The 18,891-nt window shown below is 39.4% G+C and overlaps 1 protein-coding gene across 1 annotated transcript in view; it reads left to right on the forward strand.

Moving 5' to 3' along the window:
* The first annotated feature begins 1,880 nt into the window (after positions 1–1,880).
* Positions 1,881–18,891, forward strand: part of LOC126481149 (dynein regulatory complex subunit 4) — a 141,795-nt gene continuing 124,784 nt past the window's right edge. The window contains exons 1-2 of the mRNA XM_050104711.1: positions 1,881–1,970; positions 10,206–10,286. The gene's annotated coding sequence lies outside the window, so the exon portion shown is untranslated. The remainder of the gene's footprint in view (positions 1,971–10,205; positions 10,287–18,891) is intronic.

The raw sequence follows: 18,891 nt of genomic DNA on the forward strand, positions 1-18,891 counted from the left end.
TTCACGAGTTTGAGTATTTTCACATTGGCCTCTCAGTATTCCTTACTGCCATTTCTTGTTAACAATATTAGCTTATTCCCAAGAATAAGCAACTTTCACTCAGTTAATACTCGCCAGAAATCAAACCAGCAAATGGACCAGACTACCTTAACACTTGTGCAGAAAGGTGTGCAGAATACTGTTGCATCCATTTTCAATAAGCTACTTCTAGAATTCAAAAATCTTAGCAGTAATCCATGCACTTTAAAATCGATTCTGAAGAATTTCCTTATGGGTCACTCCTTCTATTCTGTCAAGGAGTTCCTTGGAAAATTAAATTTATTCTTGTTGTATTGTTGATGGCGTTAACTTAAACTTGTGGCTTGACCTTTTTCAGGTTCATAAACATTTTATTTTGTCTGTTATTAATATTATTTTGTAATTACATGTACTGACACATTTCATGACCTTTGAGATTTGCTCCTCAATTTGGTCCTACGGAACTTGACTCTTAAATAAAAATAAAAAATTACTTTAAGAAACTGCCCGGGAAAGGAAAAAATAAGAAGGTGAAAACAAATTATAGCAGATTTTAGTGCCAAAAAGTCATGTAGGTATTCTGCAAATAGGTGATAAAATCCTACAATAATAATTGGAATACATTCAGAAGCAGATGAATAATGAAACAGATAGACATTTAGAAGGATATTAAGTCAAGAAGAAAGGTGTGATGACGTCAAGCTCAGAGGAGGGCTCCCTGACCCATGGGCATCTGCAGACATTCATCCAAGAGGAAGAGGGGTTGGGAGTTGAGAGGCAAAACTCTAAAATATACATTTTTAATATAAATGAGTTGGTCAGTCTTGAGAGGTATCATGGCACAAAAACAAATTTTTGTAGGTGACTCAGAAAACTATAATTGAGGATTACTGGAATAGTGGGAAATCATTCAAGTGCAGCCCTTGTCTCCCTCACTTGTGGACACCTATGCACTCAATTATTTCAACTTTTCAATAATGTCAAGTCTTTGAGCTATCATAGTGAGTTACTGTACTTCTTTAAAATCACAAACTATGGCAGCTGGAGATTGAGAGTTAATTTCCATTCTCAAATGCTATAACGCACAACAATTACACTCCTGTGTGTAATTTCAATGCCTATCCAGATTTCTGGCGAGAGTTGCGCAGTTTTCATCTTAGAGTGCAAGAAGTTAGCAGTAGAGTGAGACTTGAGTTGGCACTACGGGTTTCCCTCCTGTGACTAGGGCCACTGGTATATGTGTTTTGGTGTAACTTTTAAAACTCATGTGTTTTCTTACACTGAACTCACCAAAAAAGATTGGCTGCAGAATTTACTTTTCTACCTCTTCTAGTACAAGAAACAGTTGTTACTTTTCTTAAAATCTATACCACCAATGTGGCCCTTCGCTCACTGCTTTTTTACAGATGATTCCAAAAAGAAAACAAGATATAAGTACTGATAATAAAATACTACACGATTACTTTATATTGCCGAACACAATGAGATTAGCTTAGGAGCTAACAACACTAACGGTATGTAAAAAGACACGTTAAAAAAATGTAATGTATAAGACAAATAGCTCATTTCGGCAGGTAAAGATGGACAGTTTTTGACACGTCTGACCATTACGCTTAGTGCTTTAAACAGAATGGAAATACCAGCAACCCACTGTTTCACTGTTCTATCCGACTTGTACTTTCCGTCTGTAGTAATGATGATAGTTACAGTCGCTTTCAAGTATCGTATATAACATATCCATGATACCAGTAAACTAACCTACATTGTGACTAATCATTGAATTACAGGTTGAAGCTTCGTGTGCTACGCGACGGCGCAGTGAACGAGAATCATGTCTATCGTTGCCATGGCAGTGCGATTGTAAACAGGTGGGTGTCTCTCACTTTAAGTACGTGAATGCATCTAATCGGCATAATACACATTTATTTTGCACGACGTTGTGTATCCAACAGGTAACTGCCTTTTGAACACTACCTAGGAAGTAAGGTGACTCGAACTAATTAGGCATTTTAAAATAAAAAACTTGGATCCTGTTTGTGTTTGTAGGGATAGCCACCATTCTATATTGGTGTTTCATCAAATGTCAATTTCCCGTGATGTATTGTGTGAAGTACAAGTCCACAATTTTCACAATAATTGTATTGACAGAAATTTTACATTTCCTATTTCGATTTATTGACACGATATGTCGTAGTCGTCGTAATTGGGATAATGTACTGCAACTGTTTGCTAGCTACAGCGTTCTGGTCCCAACTTCTTACAGGGTTCCACAAACCATGCTTACTTATTTCGTGTTCCATAGCTCCAAGTTGTGAACCGATCACAGGATATAGAACGAGGCATTAATTAGAAATTCCACGTAACCCTTGATGAACACTGGCGTTGGCAAACAGTTGCAGTACTCTAGCCAGCCCAATGACAACGACTACGACATCACGTGTCAACAAATCGAATAAGGAAATTTAAAAATTCGTAAACTTCGTTACTGATACAATGTTTTCTGTTTTATGCGATTAAAAAAGTCATTTTGAATTTTGGTTACCTGAGATGTAAAATTATAAACAATGCTGTAAAAATTTATAACCATCGTACTCTTCCTTTAACAAATAATGTTATTACTTGAAATCAGAGTATTTTGTTTGTGGTTACACCAGTACGACTTTGCAAAGTAGACTGTTCCCTGTACGCTTTAGAACTTATTCTGAAAATAAATACTATCAGCTATTTGATGCGTATAACAATTATCAGCTTCTGTTGAAATCCTTCCCAACCCGAGAACTTAACTTTTCTGATGACGTAGTAGGAATGTGTAGTTCATAAACTAACTAGTTAAAATGAAGAATTGCGGTAAAGGAACTGTTCGGACCGATTCTTCGTTTAGTGAACTATTGTTCTTCTCGCCCCCCTATACGTGTTGGAAGTTTGATCGCGTATGAACGAATTTCCCTCACTTGATACACCCAGGACCGAAGCGTCCGTCGTTCTCAACTCCCATTGGTGAACTGGGCGAACTGCGTCTGATCGGAAGACCGAAACCGTTCCTTTAGTTCACTTAGTTCGTTCATTCTACAGTATCTGTATCCAAATGTTTCTTTCCCATCTTAAGAATTAATGTTTGCTAACTGTTAAACAGGACCGAGTTTTTTCTTTTTCCAGACTTTAGATGATAATAAAAAGAAATAGTAAGGTGACAGCAACATAAGAATACTTAAATCTTTAGTGCTTCGCACTGCTCAGGTTACCAAACAAAGACTGCGACACTGGGTTAAAGCTGTAAGCTCTCAGCACATTCTGACAAAAAGACTACATAAAAAAAATCGTTGAAATATGCACACTGGTTTTTTGCTAAATGACATTCAATTTTTGTGGGCAATAAAATTTTGCTTCCTAATATATTAATGTTTTTCTAAGTGCTCTGTTTTTTGGCACTCCAACATTAAAAATGAATTATGTAGTTCATTTGAATCAGTTCATCGAAGTTTTTCAATAAGAAGAGCTATCTCGAAAGGAATAGTTCCGTAAAAAGAACCACTTTGCCCATTTCTAGAATTTGGCTAAGTTATTTCGATAACTGAAGTTGGTGGCGGAGGCTAGACTTTTATTCGATTGTTGTAACGCGTTGTTACGTCATTTAAGTCTGGGGTCCAACAAAGAGAACGTCACAATTGACTTGGTGCACTCAGTGTTTTTCATTGTTACAGTGATTTTAGACATTTTGCTCCGTATCAGGCCTCAGCTGACCGATAACCTGCCCTATCTGCGAGAAATTTTGTGCCTTTTCGCAAGCCAGTAAGAGATCATTTGTGAAAACCACAACGTGATCACAAATCTTTTTTTTAATTACATCACATTCCCTTGTAACTGTTCATGCATTTATTCGGCTATTACCATTTCGGTATTTTTGTAGTTTGGAACCATATCATTGAAATAACTTAAAAATAGCGTACTCGAAGGCCAGTGTTTCTCCTGTTGGTAATAATATAGTCGTTGCTTGTCATTAATAACATAAGTAGATTTTTTATTGACATGTCGGTATGAGCGAACATCCAAAACGTTTCCATCGAATTTATCAAGTACCTTACGGTACAGCATTATTCGTGTTCACTACCAGAACCCTGTATGAAAGATAACTCCACAGCGTAACATGTGTTTGATTGTGATAACACTGCCCAGTAGTCATGTGGATTTTCTCCTTCAAATGAGCACTGTTTTCGTAACATTGTGTAAATTGATGGGGGAGGGGGTAGGAAGGAAAAGAAGGGGAAGAAACTATTGATGTCAGCTGCATTTGGACTATATGTGGAATCAATGGTGATGAGTGAAAGTGTGTGCCGGACAGGTATTTGAACCTGGGGTATCCTGTGTACTAGGCAGTTGGGTTAAGCCCTGTGCAATCTGGACACAGTGCATATTGCAAATGTACGGACTATCTTGGTACACTCACAAGGGAACCCACATTCCAACCTAGCACCACCTGCCCTATCCACAACCCCACTCATGTCCTGCATACTTATTAATTTTATATTCCCACTGGAGGTCAAACAATATTGTGCATCCGCACTAAAGGTTGTGGATTCATTGCCCATTGATGTGAATCGGTTATATGAATGCATGTTGTCTGCCCGAAAGTACAGACATCTTGCATTCATATAATTGATTTGCCTCGAAGAATCCACAACCTTCAGTGCAGATGCACAATATTGTTCAACCTCCTGCAGAAATTTAGAATTAAAATGGCGCTAGCTGGGAATGTGGGTCATCTGGGAAATGTATCGAGATAGTCTGTGTATGTGAATTACACACAGTGTCTGGCTGTTTCAGTGGTTAATGCAACTGCCTAGTAAGCAGGAGATCCTGGGTTTGAATCCTGCTGCAGAACATATTTTCACTCATTGCTGCTGATTCCTCATCAGTAGTTCCTTCCATTTCTTTTCCTTTCTCCGTGCTCCATTTTCAATTTACATAAAATGTATCTCAGGTGCAGGTTCCACATGGTGTCTGTTCTTTCAGACATTTCCAGAAGAACAGATATGATACATTCATATAATAAATCTCAATAGATTAACATTGTAGCAAAACTTAATGGAATTCAGATGAAAACTTGCCAGAATTCAGATTTCTCTGCTAAGATATGCAACATCTACTGCCACAGCTGCGTAATTTAAATAAGTTTTTATCTGTAGATGTACAGTACTGGTGGGTCAATCCAAATGAAGTGGTCCAATAAAAATTAAGTTGGTTGCTTGACGATTATAAATATTTTCATTATCTTATGTGTGATTACACTATAATTGAGAACTTCAAAATAGTTTTTTAAAATAATTTATCTTGCACCTTTATGCCATTTTTATTTGTAGGTGTGCGATGATTTTTCAGTCTGGAGGCATTAGCGAAAATATGAATATCTCTGCACCGGGGTGAATTACAACATTCCAACTGACATGATTGTTGTTAGAAAAGTGTCCTCTACAAATTGTCTATTACACTCAATACCCTAAACTCAAAAATAACCTCCAAAGTTTGATATCCAAATTTTAAAAAATCCACTCTTTTAGGCCCAAAAATAACTAACAAGGAGTGATTTATGAGAGTCTATTTTTTTCCTATAGTTAGATATCATACACTACTAGCCTCATATAGAGCAAGAACACTTACAAATGTTTTCTTAATTTTTTATAAATTTTTGAAATTTGAAAATTTTCATTATTTGTAAAGTTTGGTGTTAGTTACCTGAGGTGAGACTGAATATAAAAATATGATTTTTGCACAGTTTGTACACCTATATGGTTGCAACGTACTGTAAAAATTTCAACATTGATATCTGACTGTGAACAAAGATATGAATCTTTGAAAATGAGGAGATAATTCACATTACCGGTACTCTACATCTGATCTTATGACTGTTGCCTATTCACATGTGTGATATTGGCATAATATAATCAATTATTATTGAATTAAGGTACTGAATGATACACAAAAAGTGGAAACATCACTGAAATTAACATTTATATTATTTTGACATACTTAAAATAAATATTTTCAATTAATATCCTTCGAGATGCGACTGTTCCTAAACCTGGTGGTGAATGTTAAGAACACTTATTTCTTCACACAGCTTCTGTGATATAGCTAGAATAAAATCTCCCAGTTGGTGTGGTAAGTTCAAGTACTGAAAGTTTCTTTAAAACATTATTCATTGGTATCCAAACTTTGTCACTAGTAGATTTCTTGAATGATGTTCTTAGGCCCACAGGGTGGTAAAAATGCACAAATACATCATTTTCCAAACTTATTCTTTCAACCTCTGCAAGCCACCACTGTCCATCGTACACACATGCCACTATGTCATTCAGTGTTAAAGACAGAGATTGTAATTTTACTGACACAATGATCCTCATAAATTTTGGTTTCTGATGTTACATAGCATCAAACCAAGTTTTATGCAGTGCCAAGGAATTTGTGGAAATGCCTTGTTCCTTTCATTGCTATACAGTTTTCAAATCTGGTTTGAAGTGTTGTTTTCACATGCAGAACCACTTCTTCTTTCTTGATCAGAAAATAGGTAATGCCTTTAATATTATCTTTGCAAAAGACATACATGTCCTATACTGTGAGAATTTGGTCTGTGGTTGGCCTTTGTAGGCTGGCTTTACTTACTTCACATTTTGTTGTACCTCCTACTCCATCACATGCATTTTTACCATGGCAAGATGGAAAAAAGTACCATTGAGCCTCCAACCCAAAGTCTACTTTGTGGTTGCACAGATTTGAAAAATTCTTTTTATTCTTTATACTGAGTACTTCTTCCATCTGAAAAGTATATCAGCTTCTCAACCTTGGGAAATTTTCTTTTGTGTAATTTATTACATACTTTTGAAACACGTGTACAGCCAAACTGTTGTGCTCCAAGTAGTCACGTAGCATGCAAATTGAAGAACTGCAAACTTCATCTTTCTCATTTTTAAAGTAGAGAATAAATGGATGCACTGTTGCCTGGTCATTGACCCAATGGTACCCTTGTATTGCATCCTGAATCACAAATGTACAATTTTCTGCAAAATCAGCTAGCACTAGGCATTCAGTTTCATGAAGTTGTGCTTTTTTGTCCTTCAGAAACTTACTTTGGATTTTAGAAACATAGTGGTGACTTTTGAGTTTTTGTAAGTCATCAATTAAAGATTACAAGTACTCTTCCTGAGATTTAACCACTGTTATAATTTCTGCCCTGTCAGTTGTGACCCACTGTTTGAAGGTAATACTGTCTGGCATTTCCTCATCATGTTCATGAAACAATTCAGTAACAGTTTCCGTACCAGAGCATTTATTACACAATCTCATCATGAAGTCATAACTGTTAGTATCACAGACCGTTAAATCTCGTAACTCTAGCAATTTTGCACTCACAATCATCAGTTTGACATTTTGATGTTATAAACAACTTAAGATTACTGAGTTTCGCACCCGCAATCATCAGTTTGACATTTTGATGATATAAACAAACACATACGAAGTGTGTCTCTGAGGATCCAGCCAAAATAAACCACTTATGGTGGAGGTCACAAAACTTTGACCTTCCAATTTTGCATTCAGGGTGAGAATTTTTGAAAGCTACATAAAGTTCATTTAAATTTGACAGCACTAGTTGTTACTGCTTTGTTACTTCAACTCCATTTGTAACAAATCTTTACTGTCTTTACAACTTGGGCACATTGTACTGTTTTCATCATCTTCAAAAAACTGATGGATCTTTTTAATTGTTCCTTCACTTATACCTACTCCTTTGCTCTTTCCCAAAAGTGAAAGAATACTGTGCTCTTTCACTAATTTTTTGGTTAGTTTAACCAAATGATGAGAAACATTGAATTTATGAACTATTTTTTCTCTTCACCATGAGCCAGGGAGCAAACTTAAAAGTTTAGCTTTTTCCTCTTTAGATGTCACTGAACATTTAATTTTTAATTTCTCTATTAAGCTCAAATATTCAGTGTCAGATGGTGCTGGTAGTAGGTTTTCTTCTTCTTTAGAAATAATGTTGGTATCTGTATTATTACAGCATGATTCCAAGTCTTTTCTAATTTTGTCTGAAATTTGTTGTACCTTATTTTCAATAGCTGCTTTTCTTTTTCTGCTACTTAATTTTATTACTTTCGAAGCAGGAGATACGTCTAACTTAGAACAAGCAAAATCCAATATGCTAACAGCTTCCTCATTAGGAATATAAATGTCATGAACAAGGTTACGTGATTCTGGTTCTGGATTCACAACAAATGTTTTTGAGTAACTATTTGGGCCCAGGGAATTTCCAGAAATCATATTACATTTCACTTGAGAAGCTGTTTCACTCTCACATAACAAGGACAAATGTTCAAGTTTTATTTCCCTCAAACCTTTAGTAATAGGCTTTTTATGAACTTTAAGTGGATCACAGCACTTTCTTCCAAAAATGTGGTTGTACTTCAGAATATATTTTTTCTCGTGATACTCAAACACTGATGTTGCAGAAGAACTTACTCAAAATTTAAACAAAGTTTGTCTAACTTCATCAAAGTCATTGACATTTTTCAAGTTTTTTGAAACTGAACAGTAAACTGTTTTGTGACACACTTCAATTACTATCTGTCCAACAGAGTACTGTTCGTCCATGTTACTGCATCCCAGTTAATTTCTCAAAATTAATTACAAATTACACACAGAACAAAGCACATAACACACTCGATGAAGTATGTACATCCACAAACTGAGTAAGAAATGGGCTACAGTAGTATGAAAGCAGTATTAAGTATTCAGTAAAGTTATATGCATGGTAAAAAGAAGAAGATTTGGTGTAGATGACCTGTAGAAGTCGAGGTCATTAGAGATGGGCTGTAAGGTTGTATTAGAGAAGGGAATTGTATGTATCTTTTTCATTGCACCTTTTTTAGGATTTACCTGAGAAATTGAAAGGAGCTATGGCAAACCTTAATTTGGATGGTAGGCATGGATTTTAATTCCTGGTTCTTCGGAATGTGAACTTGGTGTCATAATAACATTACCTCCTCATTAACTTACATTGCCCAAAAAATTAAATTAAAACCCGTGTATCATGTCTATAATATCATTAAAACAATAATAATACTGTAACAGCAGAATCAGGTCTGCATTACAAGTCAGAATACTGAATAATGTGATTAACAGTAAAAGGACAATACAAATTAAATATGAAGGCAGAAAAAATACAAACTTGGTTTTTTGGAATAAACCACAGAATGAAAGTGGTAAATTTCTTGTCTTATTTATTCGTCTCTAGACCATTTTGTGCAACAGTATTGGACAAGTCAGAAATATTACAGGAATAATATATACATATAAAACAATTAACAGAGTAGGGTATGATAATATGAAGATATGGGAGAAGTCGGACATGGCCTAATCGAATGAACCATCCCAGCATTCACCTTAGCAACTTGGGGAATCCACGGAAAACCCTAGTCAAGGTCAAGCAGACGGGGAATAAATCTCAGTCTTCCTGAATGTGAAACCAGTACATTAAGAGTGAAGTATGCACTTTGCTCAGTACGTAAGTGGAAGGGGTATTCCAAGTACATCATCTATACTGTGAGTGCAATATGTACAATAAGTAAATCAATGAACAAGAAATTATGAAAATAAAAACACTACTGAAAAAGTGAAAACATTTCAGCACATTTCATGACACTGCTGAAATGTACACTTTGCATAATAAGTAAATCATTGATTTAGTTAAATCATGACGCTTTGATATAAAACACCGCTCAAAAAATAAAATACATGAACACATTATATAGCATTGCTGAAAATTATAATGCATGCAGTAGCATTACATCATGTCTCAGAGGAGGTGTATTTCACTGCATTTGAGGGAAGAAATGAAATAGCATATGTTGACGAGTACAAAGAATTCAACAATAAATGAGGGTATAGTAATCCTGTAAGCTAAAATCTTAGACTTGATGTTGGACAGCTGAGGATTTTCTGAATGTTTGTGTTTCAGTGTTTTGTAGAATACAGTTCTACTATGCCGTCCTTCTCCCATGCAGTGTATCATAGTAGATATAGCCATTTGTATTTTATTTTCATTTAATGGTCATTTAAGCAGTCTAATTATTAATGCCTGACAATTTTTTTTTTTTTTTTTTTTTTTTTTTTTTTTTTTTTTTTTTTTTTTTTAGCATCAAGAAGTAGCTGGAATAATGGAATCAGTAGTTATGAGCTTTTGGATGGTCCTCAAAATGTGCTTCTGCTGACTGCTCGTAAGTAATAGCTGCAAAACATTAACGATATTATTGCATTCATGTTCTACGATAAGCTTAATGTTTTTGTGTAATTTATTCAATTCATGTATTAAATTGGGAACATTTTGGTAAGTGCAACATAAGAGTAAAATATCATCCAAGTGTTCTTTGTGTGTGGTAAAACATTACTGAGAACATGTTAGTGCATAGCAGGAGAGAGAGGAACCTCCACACATCTGTGTGAATGATGCATTGCTGATCACTGGGACATATCATACATTGCATAGTTTGCATCTGAAAGCTTCTGGTAAGAAGCTACGTACACAGCTGATTGTCAGAAATATTCAATCTGATCAAAGCAGTATCCATCATAGCTCTGTGATTTAGAATATGTTGACAAGTCTTTTTTGGGGATAAATTTGTCTAAAAGACAGGACTGCAGAATAAATATAGTTACTGTTGATACAGCTACTACTAAAATTAAATATTGCAACTTCAATAAAGTAAAGGATATTAAAGGAAAATCATTTAGAGACTGCCACCAAAACATCAGAAACCTAACAAATAAAAACTCAAACATGGGAAAATCCAGGATGGAAGGTAACACTATTATGAGAAGAAAAGTTGCTGCTCACCGTATAGTGGAGATGCTGAGTCACAGATAGGCACAACAAAAAGATTTTCACACTTAAAGCTTTAGGCCAATGGCCTTTGTCAACAATAGACACAAATATGCCTACACACACTCACGCAGATGCCACTCACACACACGACTGCAGTCTCAGGCAACTGAAACCACACTGAGAGCAGCAACACCAGTGCATGATGGGAGTGGTGACTGGGTGGGGGAAAAGAGGAAGCTGGGAGGGGGGAGGGGAAGGGATAGTATGGTGGGGATGGCGGACAGTGAAGTGCTGCAGGTTGGGTGGCAGGCAGGTGAGAAGTGGGGAGGGGGAAGTAGTAGAAAAGGAGAGAAATAGAGAGAAATAAATAAAAAATAAAATAAAATAAATAAAAAAAAACGCTGAGTGTGATGGTGGAATGATGGCTATGTAGTGGTGGAATGGGAGCAGGGAAGGGGCTGGATGGGTGAGGATAGCAAGTAATGAAGGTTGAGGGTTGAGGCCCGGAGGGTTACGGAAACTAGGATGTATTGCAGGGAAAGTTCCCACCTGTGCAATTCAGAAAATCTGATATTGGTGAGAAGGATCCATATGGCACAGAATTTGAAGCAGTCATTGAAATGAAGGATATCATGTTTGGCAGCGTATTCAGCAACAGGGTGGTCCACTTGTTTCGTGGCCACAGTTTGTTGGTGGCCATCCATGCAGACAGACAGCTTGTTGGTTGTCATGCCTACATAGAATGCGGCACAGTGGTTGCAGCTTAGCTTATAGACCACATGACTGGTTTCACAGGTAGCTCTGCCTGTGATAGGATAGGTGATGTTAGTGACTGGATTGGAGTAGGTGGTGATGGGAGGATGTATGGGACAGGTCTTGCATCTATGTCCACTACAGGGGTATGAGTCATGAGGTAAGGGACTGGGAGTAGGGGTTGTGTAAGGATGGATGAGTATATTGTGTGATGAGTAAATTGTGTAGGTTCGGTAGACATCGGAATACCATTGTGGGAGGGGTGGGAAGGATAGTGGGCAGGAAATTTCTGATTTCAGGGAAAGACGAGAAGTAATCGAAACCCTGGTGGAGAATGTAATTCAGTTGCTCCAGTCCTGGATGGTACTGAGTTACAAGGGGAATGCTCCTCTGTGGCTGGACGGTGGGGCTTTAGGAGGTGGTGAGAGACTGGAATGATAAGGCACGGGAGATTTGTTTATGCACATGGTTGGGAGGATATTTATGGTCAGTGAAGGCTTCAGTGAGACCCTCGGCATATTTTGAGATGGACTGCTCATCAGTGCAGATGCGACAACCATGCATGGCTAGGCTGTACAGAAGGGACTTCTTGGTATGGAATGGGTGGCAGCTGTCGAAGAGGAGGTATTGCTGGTGGTTAGTAGATTTCATATGGATGGAGGTAATGATGAAGCCATCTTTGAGGTGAAGGTCAACATCTAGGGAGGTGGCTTGTTGGCTTCAGTAGGACCAGGTGAAGCAAATGGGGGAGAAGTTGTTGAGGTTCTGGAGGAATGTGGATAGGGTGACCTCACCTTCTATCCAGATAGCAGAGATGTCATCAGTGAAACTAAGCCAGGTAAGGGGTTTAAGATTCTGGATGTTTAGGAAGGATTACCCTAGGTGGCCCATGAATAGGTTGGCATAGGATGGTACCATGTGGGTGTCCATTAGCCCTACCCCAGATTTGTTTGTAGGGAATGCCTTCAAAGGAGAAGTAATTTTGGGTGAGGATGTATTTGCTCATGGCGACTAGGAAGGAGGTTGTTGTTTGGAGTCCATCAGGCGTTGGGAAAGGTAGTGTTCAATAGCGGTAAGTCCATGGCCATTAGGAATGTTAGTGTACAGGGAGGTGTCATCAATAGTGATGAGTAGGGCACCGTGGAGTAAAGGGACAGGAACTGTGAAGAGACGGTAGAGGAAATGGTTGGTATCTTCTATATAGGAGGGTAGGTTCCGGGTAATAGGTTGAAGGTGTCTTCTACGAGAGCAAAGATTCTCCCAGTGGGGGTACAGTAACCAGCCACAATGGGGCATCCTGGGTGGTTAAGTTTATGGACTTAAGGATGCATGTAGAAGGTAGGAGTGTGGGGAGTTTTAGGGGTGAGTAGACTGATGGACTCCAGGGAGAGGTTCTGGGATGGGCCTAAGGATTTGAGTAGTGACTGGAGATCCTGCTGAATTACTGGAATGGGGTCACTGTGGCAATGTTTGTAGGTGGAAGTACCTGATAGCTGGTGGAGTCATTCTGCTAGGTAATCCTTGTGGTTCAGAACAACAGTGGTGGAGCCTTTGTCCACAGGTAGGATTATAATGTCGGGATCAGCTTTTAGATGATGGACTGCAGTTCTTTCTGCGGATGTGAGGATAGTCTGTATGTTGAGGGATTTGGGGAATGATGGTGAAGCAAGGTTTTAGGTTAAGAAACTCTAGGGATGGGTTGGAGGCAGTGTGGGTGGATCATGGTTGGGTGGAGGAGTGAAATAAATCTGATTGGTCGAGTTGGTGGCGAAAAAGTGTTTCCACTGTAGGGACTGGTAGAAGGAGAGCAGGTCTTTAACATTCCTCCAGAACCTCAACAACTTCTCCCCCATTTGCTTTACCTGATCCTACTGAACCCAACAGGCCACCTTCCTAGATGTTGACCTCCACCTTCATCAGTACCTCCATCCATATCAAACCTACTAACCACCAGCAATACCTCCACTCTGACAGCTGCCACCCATTCCATACCAAGAAGCCCCTTCCGTACAGCCTAGCCACCCGTGGTTGTCGCAGCTGCAGTGATGAGCAGTCCATCTCGAAATATACTGAGGGTCTCACTGAAGCCTTCACTGACCGTAATTATCCTCCCAACCTTGTACAAAAACAAATCTCCCTTGCCTTATCTTTCCAGTCTCCTACCACCTCCCAAATTCCCACCGTCCAGCCACAGAGGAGCATTCCCCTTGTAACTCAGTACCATCCAGAACTGGAGCAACTGAATTACATTCTCTGCCAGGGTTTTGATTACCTCTCGTCTTGCCTTGAAATGAGAAATGTCCTGCCCACTATCCTTCCCACCCCTCCCACAGTGGTATTCCACTGTCCACCAAACCTACACAATATACTCATCCATCCTTACACAACACCTGCTCCCAATCCCTTACTCATGGCTCATACCCCTGTAATAGACATAAACGCAAGACCTGTCCCATACATCCTCCCACCACCATGTACTCCAGTCCGGTCACTAACATCACCTACCCTATCAAAGGCAGGGCTACCTGTGAAACCAGTCATGTGGTCTATAAGCTAAGCTGCAACCACTGTACCGCATTCTATGTAGGCATGACAACCAACAAGCTGTCTGTCTGCATGGATGGCCACCAACAAACTGTGGCCACGAAACAAGTGGACCACACTGTTGCTGAACACACTGCCAAGCATGATATCCTTCATTTCAATGACTGCTTCACAGCCTGTGCCATATGGATCCTTCCCACCAACATCAGCTTTTCTGTATTGCACAGGTGGGAACTGTCCCTCCAATACATCCTACGTTCTCGTAACCCTCCAGGCCTCAACCTTCATTAGTCGCTGTCCTCACCCATCCAGCCCCTTCCCTGCTCCTATTCCAACACTACATAGCCATCATTCCACCATCACACCCTGCGTTTTCTTATTTATTTCATTTTATTTTTTATTTATTTCTCTCTATTTCTCTCCATTTCCACTACTCCCCCTCCCCCTCCCCACATCTCACCTGCCCACCGCCCAACTTGCAGCACTTCACTGTCCGCCATCCCCACCATACTATCCGTCACCCTCCCCATCCCAGCCTCCTCCTTTCCCCCACCCAGTTGCCACTCCCATCATGCACTAGTGTTGCTGCTTGTAGTGTGGTTTCAGTTGCCTGAGACTGCAGTCATGTGTGTGAGTTGCATTTGCGTGAGCGTGTATGTGCTTATCTGTGTCTTGTTGATAAAGGCCATTGGCCTAAAGCTTTAAGTGTGTAAATCTTTTTGTTGTGCCTATCTGTGACTTGGCATCTCTGCTATATGGTGAGTAGCAACTTTCCTTATCATGATATGGTAACAAACGAGAAAGGGGAAATTCTCATTTCTGTTCCGGAAAATGAAAAGATGATGGAATTTCAGCAGACTTGTTTTGCTTATTAGAAAACCACATGGAAATCACTGGAAACGAACAGATTCATTGTGATGGATACATGCTGCTACCATACTACTGCAGAACTCATGAAAAGTAAGGGGGAGTGGCTATACATGCAAAAAATTGAGTTAAGTCCCAGGCCCTGCATGTTAATGAACATGGTGTTGAACAGCGTTTTGAGTGTTGTAACACAATAGTTGACCTGGAAACATACAGTCATATAGTACTGACGGTTTACCAACAACAATAACTACCAGTGTTTTGTGAAAATGACAGAAACTGCCAAAGTAAAAAATACGCATTAAATTTCTCAAAATGCAGCACATGTAATGGAAAAAAAACCATGCTTCTAAAGAAAAGAGGCCAAAACTATCGTACAAGTGAAGTAAACTATAAATGCATTTACAGTCTCAGGTACTTTTTCCTAAGTCTGCTATTTTTAACAATGGCTCCCACTATTCTTGGAGATAATATTTGCTTCACAAATAAATGTAGCTTACCTTGTACTTGGTAAAAATGAAATATTTCTAATAAATAATTTCTCATAAATCCAAACATATTCAGAACTAAACCAAATAAGCATCGTAGCAAACTAAGTGAAAACATTAGAATGTTGTCAGTCAATGACAAAAATCGTTCATAGATAACATCAGTGGCAATTTTCTACTATTGAGGCTTAACTAAACCACCTACTCCAAATATTTGACAAAGTCAGAAATACAAGTAGGTTATTGCAAAGAGGGTCATATATCTAGACATGTGATACAAATCAACCACACATTGTACATTCATGTTGGCATAACCTCAACAAAATTTGCAGATTAAGGCTAACATAGATCTCTTGCTATGCTACAAGTGAGTCTCATACCGCATTTAGTTTTCTTGGCTTTCATTTAGAAAACTAGTGACTTCTAAGATAACATAGACCTCAGGTTATGGTACAGATCAGACTGCACAACAGATAACTTTCCTGCAGTCAGAATTGTTGGCTTCACCAACTCACAACTAAACTATTGCATTCCAACCTAGGCTAGACCTCAAGCTACACTACAGATCAGTCTCTCACTGCAGATACATTTATGCTTTCAGATTCGTTTGCTTCACCACCTCACAACCAATCTAACCTGTCTTAGACCTTGGGCTACACTACAGATCAGTCTGTCACCCCAGATACCTTCTCATCTGTCAGATTCATTGGCTTCACCAGCTCACAAGCAGACTGTTGCATTCCAACCTTACCTAGACCTTGGGCTACACTACAGATCGATCTGTCACCACATTTACCTTTTCTGCTGTCAGCCTCATTGCCTTTGCCAACTCACAACCTAACTGTTCCATTCCAACCAAATCTAGATCTTGCACAAAGTTACTGTTCAGCCTGTTTCCAATTATATCTTTTGTGCTGTCAGATTCGTTGTCTTCACCAACACACAACCGCCCTGTTGCATTCCAACCTAACCTAGAACTCACGTTACGCTACAGATCAGTGTGTCACCACAGACACCATTTCCACTGTAAGATTCGTTGACTTCACCAAATCACACCCAAATCTAGGCCTCAAGATAAACCAATCCATTATTGTAACATTAAGCTGTTCTCTTGAGTCACAAAGTAAATAAACACTCTCTCAGAAATTCGGAACTTCTTCCATAATTTGAGAAAATACATCTCTCTGTTCACACTACCTCCTCCTCAACGTGTACTCAATTGCTTTCTATGAAAACGCTAACACCAGTGTCAAAGCGCTCCTGCTCTTGGCTTATATACAAGTACTAGTACAATGGCCACTTAAGTGTTTATCTTTTCCTGTGTTTTCCTCGTAGAATATTTATTAAATTTCATGTGTGTTTCTCTGTTTAGGAGGTTTAATCTAGTGGTTTTGTAAGTGTAAATTCATTCAGTCTGTAGCACAATAATTGCTCACTGAACAGTCAGTTGCATAGCTCACTAACGCATCAGCGCCCATTGGCAACACATCAGGAGGGTAGCAAGCTGCGTCTCTAGAATTGTCTGCTTTTGTAGCTCACTTCTTCAGTTACATCTTGCTAGGATGGCTAGGGTGTGTGCATACTGTGTGCAGATGTAGGAGGAGCTGGCCACAGTTTGCAAACAGCTGAATCTGCTTTTGGCTATGGCCAGTCACCTTCAGGCTGCTGCCTCGGAGTGCTGTGGTGGTGCAGAATGTGGCACATCACATGGGACACCTCAGGTGTCACTTGTTTTGCGCACTGGCTCTGCTTTTGAAGCACCTCCTTGTGCCCCCAACACCTTGGAGCTGCCTTCACAGCAGGGTGAGTGGCAGCTGGGATGCATTTGCGTCACTTGAGGCAGAGGGCCAATGTGGAGACTGGCTGCCTAGGCTCACCTATTCACCCTGTGAATGGACAGGCGGCTGCTCATTCAGCATGGACTGAGAAGGCACATGTGGGGGAGGGTCTACTAGTTATTTGGTGCTCCAGTGTTAGGCACATTGTGGAGTCCCATAGACAGGTAGCATTCAGGACTGGAAAGGAAGCCAATGTGCACTTGGTATGTCTGCCAGGGTTCCTCATAATAGATGTGGAGGTGGCCTTACCTATGGCTATCAAGCATGCAGGATGCAGTCATCTGCATTTGTGACTCACTTTGGCACCAACGGCACCTGTCACATGGGTTCTGAGGCAATCCTCAATTTGTGCTGGCAGAGGCAATGAAGACTGCTGGCCTCACATGGGGTGCAAGCAGAGCTCGCAATTTGCAGCATTGTTCCCAGCGTTGATCGGGGTCCTATGATCTGGAGTCAAGTGGAGGGTCTCAATCGAAGGCTTCATCGACTCTGTGACGGTCTCGGCTGCAGATTTCTAGACCTGTGTTATCACGTGGGGATTTGTAAGACTCCCCTTGATAGGTCAGGGGTGCTCTACACAAAGGAAGCACCTACTCAGGTAGCAAAGTATTTGTGGAGCGCACGTGAGGGTTTTTTAGACTAGGCAGTAGTTTGACGTGCTCTGATGAACACTTGCCAGTCAGTATGCAGCGAGGGAAATCAAATGGTGATCACAATTTTATCAGTGAACTGACAAAGTATTTGTAATTAAGTTCCTGAATTTACTGTCCTCCAGGAAAGTTATTGTGCTCAAATTATTCTTGGGACCAAGAGCTGGCTGAACCCAAAGTGGAAAGCTCTGAGATATTTAGTGAGTCATGGAACGTATATCATAAAGACAGATTAGAAGCCATAGGAGGGGGAGTGTTCATTGTAATTGACAAAAATATTGTCTATGTTGAGGTCGAAGTTGAGTGTGACAGTCTAGTCATCTGTCCGCATATAGCAGGTGTAGGTGAAACCTAGTTAATTGTTGGATGTTTTTACTGGCTAAGTATTTCTGCTATGACAGTTCTATAGTCATTCAAAGAAAGTCTATGGTCAATAGTGCGTAAATACCCGGATCGTGTGATACTTGTTGGATGCAACTTTAACCTGCAGAGTATAAACTTGGATGTCTATGGATTCATTGCAGGGGGTACAGACACACATTCATGTGAAATACTTTTGAACACATTTTCTGAAAACTATCTTCAGCAGCTAGCTCAGCAGCTCACACACAATGGAAATATCTCAGACCTCATAGCTACAAACAGGCCAGACCTTATTGATAATGTCAGTATATAAACGAGTATTAGTGATCATATTGTCATTATAGCAACTATGATTACAAAAGTTAATAAATCACTCAAGACGCCAGGAGAGTGTTTCTGCTAGATACAGCAGATAAGCGGTTATTAGCATCTCAATTAGTGAATTGGCATGACTTAGTTCCAGTAAGATGGATGTAAAGGAATTATGGGCAAAGGTT

This window comes from Schistocerca serialis, chromosome 5, assembly GCF_023864345.2.
Source record: "Schistocerca serialis cubense isolate TAMUIC-IGC-003099 chromosome 5, iqSchSeri2.2, whole genome shotgun sequence".
Classification (NCBI taxonomy): domain Eukaryota; kingdom Metazoa; phylum Arthropoda; class Insecta; order Orthoptera; family Acrididae; genus Schistocerca; species Schistocerca serialis.